Raw genomic sequence first — 10,439 nt, 5'->3', positions numbered from 1 at the left:
AATTGCCTTCAATTAGGCCAACTATCAATTGCAAATATCTTGCTGGTCTAAACTGACTGTTGTTTCTCAGTCAAGTGGTTGTTCTCTGCAAAACATATTGGCATAATTTCCTTGTGTACATCATCACCTGCACAATAGTTCACTCCACTGTCAAAATCTTTCAGGCACATAATAACATGAAAAACAATGGTATATACTGTAATATGGATCTCTTGGATAATCTGCTTACAGTCATTGTCAGGTGCAACTAGAACTTTACTAAACAAGGGGACACATCCAATCACACAGTAAGGGTCTATGAGCATCAGGCTCAAAACCAGAGCTCCCTGCTCCAGACAATGGATGCTGCTTGTGATGATGTCACAGCAGATCAGTGTAGGGGATTGTTGAGGCATGCACAACGATTCTTCCCCTGTTGCATCGCAAGGGAGAACATCAGATGTGATGTGAATGAAATCTGAGGCCAGACAGACAGGAGCGCGAGGATGAGCAGGAGAGTGAGGACGACAACTAGTGAAACTCCAGCTTTGCGTTACTTTCTTACTGTATGTGTTTCCTTCTTGCCATGAAATGCACCCTCTGCAACTCTGACTAGGAAGGGGTCACATGCCAATATGTGATGTGAAACCTTGTAGGCTACTCTTGAATTACTGTAATCTTTTTTCTGTTTGATACACATTAACATTTTACATGTATTCATTTGGCAGACGCTTTTATCCAAAGCGACTTCCAAGAGAGAGCTTTACAAAAGTGCATAGGTCAATGATCCTAAACAACGAGATAGCCCCAAAAACATTGTGATTTGCCAAAACATGAAGCAGACATTATAGTTGCTTGCTTTTCGACAGGTGCTCTTGCACTTTTGAGGTTCATGTTGTTTAGTTGTAACTTGTTTGGCTACATGCTCTTATGGTTCTTCTCTTTGGCACTTACTGTACTTGGGTTTTTCACAATGTATGCTTCATGTTTTGGCTACCCGAAATGTTCTGAGCTATCGCGTTGTTATGATGAGTGACCGATGCACTCTTGTAAAGCTCTCTTGGAAGTCGCTGTGGATAAAAGCATCTGCTAAATGAATAAATGTAGATTGAGACACATTGTATTCTGGAAAGAAAACGTCTACTACAGTAACTGTAGCACAGTGCACATAAGGGATATTTCTAATGTCCACTGCCATACTGACAAAACATCAAAACATTTTGACCTGCAGTGTTTACACAATGCCAAAGGGACTTTTCATTTTGGGGGCACTGACTATTTGTATGACAAAAGGATTTAGTTTTGACTGATAAGTTGTCTGTTTTAGGAAAGAGATTACCCTTTGCAGGTGTTCCATGGTGTTTTTCTGAACCATCTGGGTTATTTTGGCAAATGTGTTTAAAGGTTTGAGAATGTCCTCTTTTTTCTCGAGAGATGAGCCAAAGCAATCGAGAAGGAAGTTTTCATTTTGGGGGCAATGACTATTTATATGAGAAAATGATTTGGTTTTGAAGCATGAGTTAACTGTTTTGGGTGAGATATGACATTTTGAAGGTGATGTATGTTGTTGTGCTGAACCATATAGGCTTTTTTGCTAAATGCAAGTAGAGCTTTGAAAATGTAATTTCTGTTACAGGAATTGAGCCAAAGCAATGGAGAAAACTGTAACTATTGGACATAAATACAATAGAAACCTGATGATTCAGAGGTAGGTCCCAAAGTCTTATGCACCCAGCCAGCATCATCTAGTCCTTGTCACTCCATCTTGGCCCTAAAGATCTGAGTCAAACATAATACCACAATATATTAATATTTGAGGACGCACAGAGCTAGTTGGCTTTAGAGGGCCGTCACCAGTAGTCTGGCTCTGCCCTCCTACGTACTTCCGCTCAATTTGGATTTTCTTCTGTAGCACCCATAGAGTTAGCACCCTGCTAAAATGTTAAATACATTTTTCTATTGTTTTATGTAAAAGGAAGAAATACGTGGGCTGGTTCAGTTGTTCCTGATGTTTAATAACTTTTCTTTGCTTCTTTATTGGGTGGGTAATGTGTCCATTTTGTGACTAGCCAATCAGAGTGGTAAGATATTGTTTTGTTGTGAGGGGGGCGGAGATGAGATGAACGAGAGGAGAGATCGATTTGGAGAGGAGAAAGAGAGACGCCGAGAATCGAGAGAGTTCATTTTGTCTATTAGTCTATTAGATTATAGTTGGAAAACCGGGAATTTACTGTCTTTGGTGTGGCACTGCTGAGGTGGGGGAGTGAACGGTGGTCGAGACTGGCTCACTGGGTAACGCTGGGTTCTGCTGAGAAGGAGCTAGCGGCGTGGCTGCAGGAGCTAGCGGCGTGGCTGCAGGTGGACTGTTGCGAACTTCCCGCTGAGGACGAGACTGCTATCTAACAGCTTTCTGGGTTATCGGATCAAGGAGCAACAACATCTTTACAGAGCTCCAACAAACAAGCGCGCCAAAGTTATAGAAAACCCCGGGTACATTTAGTTATTTTTCTCTCTGTGTGATAATACCTTGGAAAAGGCTGACTGTGATAAACCTGTAAAATGTGTTCAGTGGTGATGTTAATGTTTCATGTGTATAATAACTGTATAGCTATATAATAAGCTAACCAGGCCTCTCTGCACTCTAGGCAGTCATATGCCCGAATTTCAGCTATTGTAAATAAACATTATTTATACATTTTAGTAACCTTCACCAATTCCTCTCCCATGCTGCGGAGCTATTAGGGCGATTAGAATTGAGTGAGAGGGCTACACTTCTGTACTAGGTCTGGAAGTTTGACTTTGAAGTCGGTTTTCACAAACACATTTTTTGTAGGTCCAATCAGCGAACATCGGAGTGGTTGAGAACAATGACAGATGGGAGTCAGGTGGCTGAGTGGTGAGGGAGTCGGGCTAGTAATCAGAAGGTTACCGGATTGATTCCCCGCCGTGTCGAATGACGTTGTGTCCTAGGGTAAGGCACTTCACCCTACTTGCCTCGGGGGAATGTCCCTGTACTTACTGTAAGTCGCTCTGGATAAAAGCGTCTGCTAAATGACTAAATGTAAATGTAATGGCGGCGGAGAAAAATGCGAGCGAAGCTTTTCTGCGGTTGTGGCAACGCTGCCGAATATCCATAAATTAAAGGCGCAATTGACTGGGTTTTTTGGGTATTTCACACTGTTCCTTAAGGTCTCCGAATAGGGTATGTAACATTGGTTGGGTTGAAAATGGCCCGTGTGCTGTTCTATGCCCTCTGACAGATCCTCTGAAATGTTCCCGGGAAAAAACACTAGCTTTTCTCCTTTTATGGTATGCTCATTAATATTTAGATAAGCTGCGCGCTGATTGGTTGGTTATAAGCTGGGAGCAAAAACGCAACACGGCCAACAGCAACACGAAGTTGGAGACTTGAAATAAAAATGCGCAAATAAATCTATTGTGTCTACACAACACTGTTTTCAACAAATTGACTATATATCATTTGAAATGATAACATTACTTGTTTCCACTTCTGTTGTTGAAGCAAACTGGATTGATTTAGGTGGGTAGAACGTTAGGCTACAGCTTAGCAACCAAACCATATCCTGATTCTACTCGGCTTCAGTTAGTTAGCTAGGCTAGCTCTAGATATCTTGCTGTAAAATAACATGACAAAGATCTGGACAAACATGCATCGTGAATTGTAGATTTTCATTACACAGGTTATTTATTTGAATGAAACACAGTCAGGAACATGAATCAACGTTAGCCCCATTGCCAATAAACTAGGCTAAATTATCACACATTCTACCTATGCTCTTGCATTAACTAGCAAACTAAACTTGTTTACATGCCTACAGTCTAAGTGTTACTAGTAACAGTTAATAGCAATGCTAACGTATCCTGTATCTAGAACCTGCCTTTCTCCAGTTCTTTCAAATAGATTATCTAGACAGGCGTTAGCAATAAGCCAGACTGCAGTTCGTTTTCTGGCTATTTTTCGGAAGCTTCCCTTCTAATGCTGACTACAGCTAGTCTAGCTAGAGTCATTTGATGTGTGTAGAAACGTATTTAGCATTCTACCTGGTATGCTATATACAGGAAACGTTAGCATTGCTAATAACTGTTAGCACAACATCATACTGTCCTTAGCTTGCGGTTGCAATGAGCATACGGTTGGAACAGCACCTCTTTCCAGGTTCAGCTTCCTAGCATATCCTGCTTGAAATTGTCCAAGGTTGTCAAAACTGTCTTGGGTGAAATGTTCAGAGCAAATGAATGATTGAGTGTCGAACTTCGCCGGGATCTTCTCATAGACAACAGCAGCCATGCCTGTTGAATGTTTGGCTCCTTGGGAAGACTGTGAGTGTTAGCCTTCCCTGTACAGCCTGGAACACAGCATTTACGACCGTGGTCCATTTTCAATATCCTTGTTATAATTCAAAACGTTCTTCCTTGTAATTCCTTATAAGTAGCCTACACAGAGCAGCGCGCAGCTAAACTAGTATCGGAGATAGACGCTACCTCGGGCTGGTCTGGATGTAAATTCTGGGGCATGACAAAGATACAGACCAGAGCCAATAAGAGGGCGATCACCGGTCCTACGTAGGACCGGTGGCTTTGTTGAAAAGCTAGCGTTTTACAGCCAAATTTTTTCTTTTTGAGATTTGAATAGGAAAGAGGTGTCAATGGACTTTGATATTCACGGTATGTTCAGTTTACCCTCCGAACTGTTGTTTTTCAACAATGACAAGGTAAAATCGGTTTTGCAGTCAATTGCCCCTTTAAAGCCGGAGCAAGAACATTCCTTGCTGAGTTTTGTTGGTGGCCCCATGATGTTGTGGCCCTCCTCCCCACGGGGGTTCGGGAAAAGTTTGATTTTCCAGCTACGGCAGCTAGCTCCGTTACAGTAGTGGTGAAGGAGTTGGCCAAGGCGAACGCTTGCGATTGGTTATGGCAAATCAGAGTGGCTCTGGGCAGATCCAATTGTTTTAAACTTCAACAGAGGACTCGCCTTCAAGGAAGTTAACATTTGTCAATGGAGTGATCCCAGACCCTCTGTACAAATGAAATGTACGAGGGTCTGGTTAAGACCAGACTATCCCAGACCCTCTGTACAAATGAAATGTACGAAGGTCTGGTTAGGACCAGGTCACCAGGGCATGGAAGCTCCTATTGGGTCAAACAAGGTGTCAATCGAAAGGGCAGAGTGTAGCGGCCATTTTAGGACTATCCACTCATAAATACTCCAAGCACATATCCTCCTATGAGCGATAGTGCGTGAGAGACTGAAAATAATTGACGAAGACGTTGACTGTACTTGCTGCTGCGACTTGATCTTGAAATGGTTCGTTTCAATGGAAGCATGAGAATCGTATCTTTCCAATGAAGTACAACATGTGTAGCAGTCTAAAACACTTGACAACTGAAACATTTGTTAACATTTAGTGCGTAGTAACTGGGGGAGGAGGGGGCAGCGTTTCCGGCCCGTGGGCGGGCCCGGACCGAAATAAGGATAACATATTGGAAGTCTCTCAGTCAGGTAGCAGAAAATATATCACAGTACTGAAACTGCGCTCACCTGAATAATTTGTGACCTCTAAAGTCTCTATCCTTATCCTGTTAAATCTTAATACAGCATTTGATACACTTGATCACAACATCCTAATCAATAGACTAGAAAAGCTTATTGGGTTCAAGGATAGTGTATTAAACTGGATGAAATCATATATCAGAGGAAGGAAGTTTTACGTTATAGTTTAGGAGACCATATGTCTAAGAAACATTACAACTGCTATGGGGTTGCTCAAGGAGGCTGCTTAGGTCCATTACTTTTTTCTCTTAATGTTACCACTTTGAGGACAGAGTAAGCTAAGTCATAATCTCCTGTTTTTATGTTACAACAAATTCACAACTTCTTTGACATAAACAATGACAACTTGGCTGCTGTTAGAAAATGTTTCCCAGATAATAAGCATCGGTTTTTCATTATTGTCTGTAACTTAACCAACAGTTTTATAGCCTGTTCACTGACAACACCTGCTCAGAACAAGTAGTCTAGGCCTAGTCATATTTTCATCATCACACGACGACTGACATATTGTCACATTATAAACATCTCTCTCCAAATAGGCTTAATAGTTTTATTAGCACTAAATAAATATAACTGTATTGCATAGTCGATGTTATAGGTCACTTTTAAAATGATGTCACATGTTATAATTATATCCTGTTCATGGATGCATTAATCATTGCATCTGTCTTAAAAAGGCCAGGTTAAAGGATGCTGGCCCAGAGAAGGTGGCTGAAAGGGTAGGCCCACACAACATCACAGGGGAATGTCACTCCATGGCCATGCGGAAAGTTTTGCCCATTCGTCCAGATGAGAAGTTGTGAGGTCAGACACTGATGTTGAACGAGAGGGCCTGGCTCGCAATCTACATTCTAGTCTTGTCCATCCCAAAGAGGCTCGATAGGGTGGAGGTCAGGGCTTTGTGCAGGCCAGTTAAATTTTTTCACACCAAACTCAAAAAAACATTTCTGTATCTGTCGTGGGTTTTTATGCATGATTCCTTGTGACTATGCATGTGTGACAAAAATGGCAAATAAAAGATTCCACCAGGAATCCATATTCTTCTAATAGCCTTTAGCCTATCACTGTTATTTTCTTCAAGAAAGGAATTTAATGGGACTAATACTATCTTTTCCAATACTTTACTAATAAATGGAAGATTTGATAATGATCTGTAATATGCAAATATACTGTCACCCAATTTGGGTTTCTTAAATAGGGGCTTTACAACCGCTGTTTACAACACCAAGTAGAGACTCCGTCCAGCAACTCCAGATTTGAGCATATGAGAGGTTCGGACAGGGTGACACCTTTGTTTGAATGAACCTTGGAGAAATGACTAAAGGAAATATTACTAAATAGTATGCGCATTTGCATAAGATGTGTTTAGAAATATGTTTTTCATAGGTATTTTAGTTAAGCCATGTTTGTAAAACTGCTTGCATATGTGTACTAAGGTAAGATGTGTGAAAGGAAAAGTCTCGCTTAAAGTTCCAGACAAGGGGGCCTCTGGATGACAGCACAGGATTTATTAGAAACTGCCCAACACAGGATATGTTAGAAACTGACCACAGAGGTATACGTGACAATTGAAAACGGTTTACATAGAAAGAACAGCCCCAAGTTCCTTAGAACACAGGATATGTTAGAGACTGACCACATAGAAGTATACGTGACAGGTGGCTACATGTGTCATGTTCATGTTCATTGTCCATATTTGGAGAAGTGGTCTATAGGTTTTCTGTGCATAGGAACAGGTGCCCTGCATGGCCTAGATAAGGACAGCATATAACCATTATGTGTGTATCAATGAATTGGGAGAACAGACAGAAAAGACTTGAGAAGAGAGTAACCTTTTATACGCTCTTGTACTCTTGAATTTGTAAAAGTCGTCGCTTGTACTCTATTTTTTACTTCGATATAGAAACTTAGAAGCTTAGGCCTACTTTGTTCAAAGAGAGGATTTTTTGTATGGTCTTATTTTACTTTTTATATAATCAAATGAAAATGTAAAAGACAGTCGTTGTCCATCTTCACTTGTGGCCTTCCTTCGGATCCAAGTGATACGCCAGCGCCCCCGCTGAGATCAAGGTAAGACCCCAGGAATTGCGACCAGCAGAATGCATAAGTGACTTGTCTAACTGGTGTTTACACGTAAAGGTGTAAGATTCACCGAAAAGTCTAACCAGAATTTACGTCAGCCGCCTGCAGCCAGTTGCAGCGCCGCAAGAAGTCGGGTCATGTCGAACGCACCTATAGAAATGGCTCTGGCCTCATCGAACCGTACCGAACCGTGGTAAAGTTGGTCGTCTGAATGTCTGTTGAATATCGAACTTCCAAACAACTTTACCATGGTTGCTCTCAGGATAAGGCTTGTTTGCAGTGGGGGTAAAAAGTGACGTCAAAAATAAGCGACGGTGTCTGTTTACCTCCCGAGTTGTAATTAAGCCTAGTGTGGCGCTTTTATCTGTGTGGCGCTTTATCAGTTTTTCAAGATCAAAGTTACCTATTGGATTTCTACCTTTTGTCATTTTGATAAGGCTATACATCTTCTTATTTGGTCATTTTATCTAAAAAAATTTAGATAAACTTTTGAAAAGTTTCACTTATTTTTATTTTCATGAAATGCAACTGAGGAGGACGGCGGAGTAGCTTATTAGGCCCATTGCAGATAAAACCAAGTTCGGTAAGTTCATCCATTACTTAGAATCAGCCAAGTACGTTTACACAAACAAGGAATTTACTGTGCCATTTACCATCAACTAAACAGGAATAGATTTGTGTATCAGAATAGAACAAATGTTAGGAAGGTTAAGATCAGCTGTTGGAATTCATTGGGGGGAGAGGGAAATGTTTCCCAATATTCAGCTAAATAAATGATCCCATATGAGATGATATGAGATTCTGCTTTGCTTCACACCAATTGTAACTTGCTTCAAGCTTTAATAATTAACTTAAAATATATTTGATTCAAGAGCGTTTGAGTTTCCTTAGACCTTCTGATTCTAGAAACATTAAAAATGAGTTGTTTTCTGGGCATGCAGTATTTATCACAGTGTTGTGTGTTTCTCCAGACAAAATACACCTGAGAAATACACTGCTCACCAAAAGATCAACAAGCTTCCAGAGACTAGACACCAGACAGGACCCTGAGAGACCAGACACAGAACAAAGAGAGACCTGAGTTATGGAGACACATCAGTGTGACACCTGTGGGAAGAGCCTTTCCTCATCCAGTAGCCTCAAGCAGCACATAATGATCCACACTGGAGAGAAGCCCTACAGCTGTGACCTCTGTGGCTATAGTTGTAAAACAAACGGCACTCTGAAAAGCCACATGAATATCCACAGCGGAGAAAAACCATACAGCTGTGACCTCTGTGGTAAAACCTTTAGAGGACCTGGCCAATTAAAAGTTCACAACAGGATCCACACTGGCTATAAGCCCCACAGCTGTGACGTCTGTGGGAAAATCTTTAGCCGGGCAGATACTCTCACTCTTCACAGCAGGATCCACACTGAAGAGAGGCCCTACAGCTGTGACCTCTGTGGGAAAACCTTTAGCCTAGTTGGCAATTTCAGAGTTCACAGCAGGATCCACACAGGAGAGAAGCCCTACAGTTGTGACCTCTGTGGGAAAACCTTTAGCCGGGCAGATACTCTCACAGTTCACCGCAGGATCCACACAGGAGAGAAGCCCTACGGCTGTTACCTCTGTGGTAAAACCTTTAGCAAAGCTGGCAGTTTCAGAGTTCACAGCAGGATCCATACTGGGGAGAAGCCTTACAGATGTGACTTCTGTGGGAAATCCTTTAGCCAGACAGGTACTCTCAGCATTCATTGCAGGATCCACACCGGAGAGAAGCCCTACAGCTGTGACCTCTGTGGGAAAACCTTTAGAAAGGCTGACCATTTAAGAACTCACAGCAGGATCCATACTGGGGAAAAGCCCTACACTTGTGACCTCTGTGGGAAATCCTTTAGCCAGGCAGGTACTCTGAACCTTCACCGCAAGACCCACACATGAGAGAAGCCCTACAGCTGTGACCTCTGTGAGAAAATCTTTAGCCAGGCTAACCATTTAAGATCTCACAGCAGGATCCACATTGGAGAGAAGCCCTACAGCTGTGACCTCTGTGGGGAAACCTTTAGCCATGCTGGCAGTTTCAGCCTTGTGTAGGGTTGGATGTAGCAAATGTGACTGTTCTGTTGAACGAGTCAATCATCTCTTGAATATGCCCCACCTGCATGGTTATGTGTATGGCACAGTGGTACAGTAAGAGTGTTGGGGAAAAATAAATGTAAGGATATGGTTTCTATGTATTTGGAAAAATACCTCTCATAATGGGTTCCTCATGCAGCTAACAAGGGCACCATGTGGGTATGTGGTGAGATTGCCTATTATTCCTGCCGGCCGACTGGTCAGGAACGTGTTACCTTGGGTTTATTGTAGGAGCCCTCAGACCTATAGATGGGTTGCCCCTGCACCTCTTGCCTAAACATTGGTGGCACCGCCACAAGAGAAGTATTATCAATGCAGATGCTAAGAAGCTGGGAACACATCACATGGATTAAATAGTACACAGTCACTTTTCACGTTTTTCAGCTGCCATTCTCCCTGTGTATGGTGTTATCACTGCCTTTGCAGATATTAGGAGCTTAGTGTAACGAGTGTCTAACTTTAACACCGCTAAAGAGAATAATGTGATCAATGGGAGATGTATCAGAATGTGGTTCTTTGGAAAGATGGTACTGTTTTCACTACAGAATGAAACACACAGAACACGTTGGCCATATTTCAGAAGTAATAGAATTGTTGTTATTATTTTTGATATTTTGTTTCTCTATTACCTCTGTTTTCTTATTTTCTTCTTATGTAAAAAACACACATTAACAAAACAATAATGGC

The 10,439-nt window shown here is 41.8% G+C and overlaps 1 pseudogene; it reads left to right on the top strand.

The window, feature by feature from the left end:
* The first annotated feature begins 8,717 nt into the window (after positions 1-8,717).
* Positions 8,718-10,198, top strand: LOC124477958 (annotated as a pseudogene).
* Positions 10,199-10,439: the final 241 nt, after the last annotated feature.

Source organism: Hypomesus transpacificus, chromosome 15, assembly GCF_021917145.1.
Source record: "Hypomesus transpacificus isolate Combined female chromosome 15, fHypTra1, whole genome shotgun sequence".
NCBI classification, from domain to species: domain Eukaryota; kingdom Metazoa; phylum Chordata; class Actinopteri; order Osmeriformes; family Osmeridae; genus Hypomesus; species Hypomesus transpacificus.
Note: the sequence above shows the minus strand (reverse complement) of the source record. Positions and strands in the feature narration are given on the sequence as shown.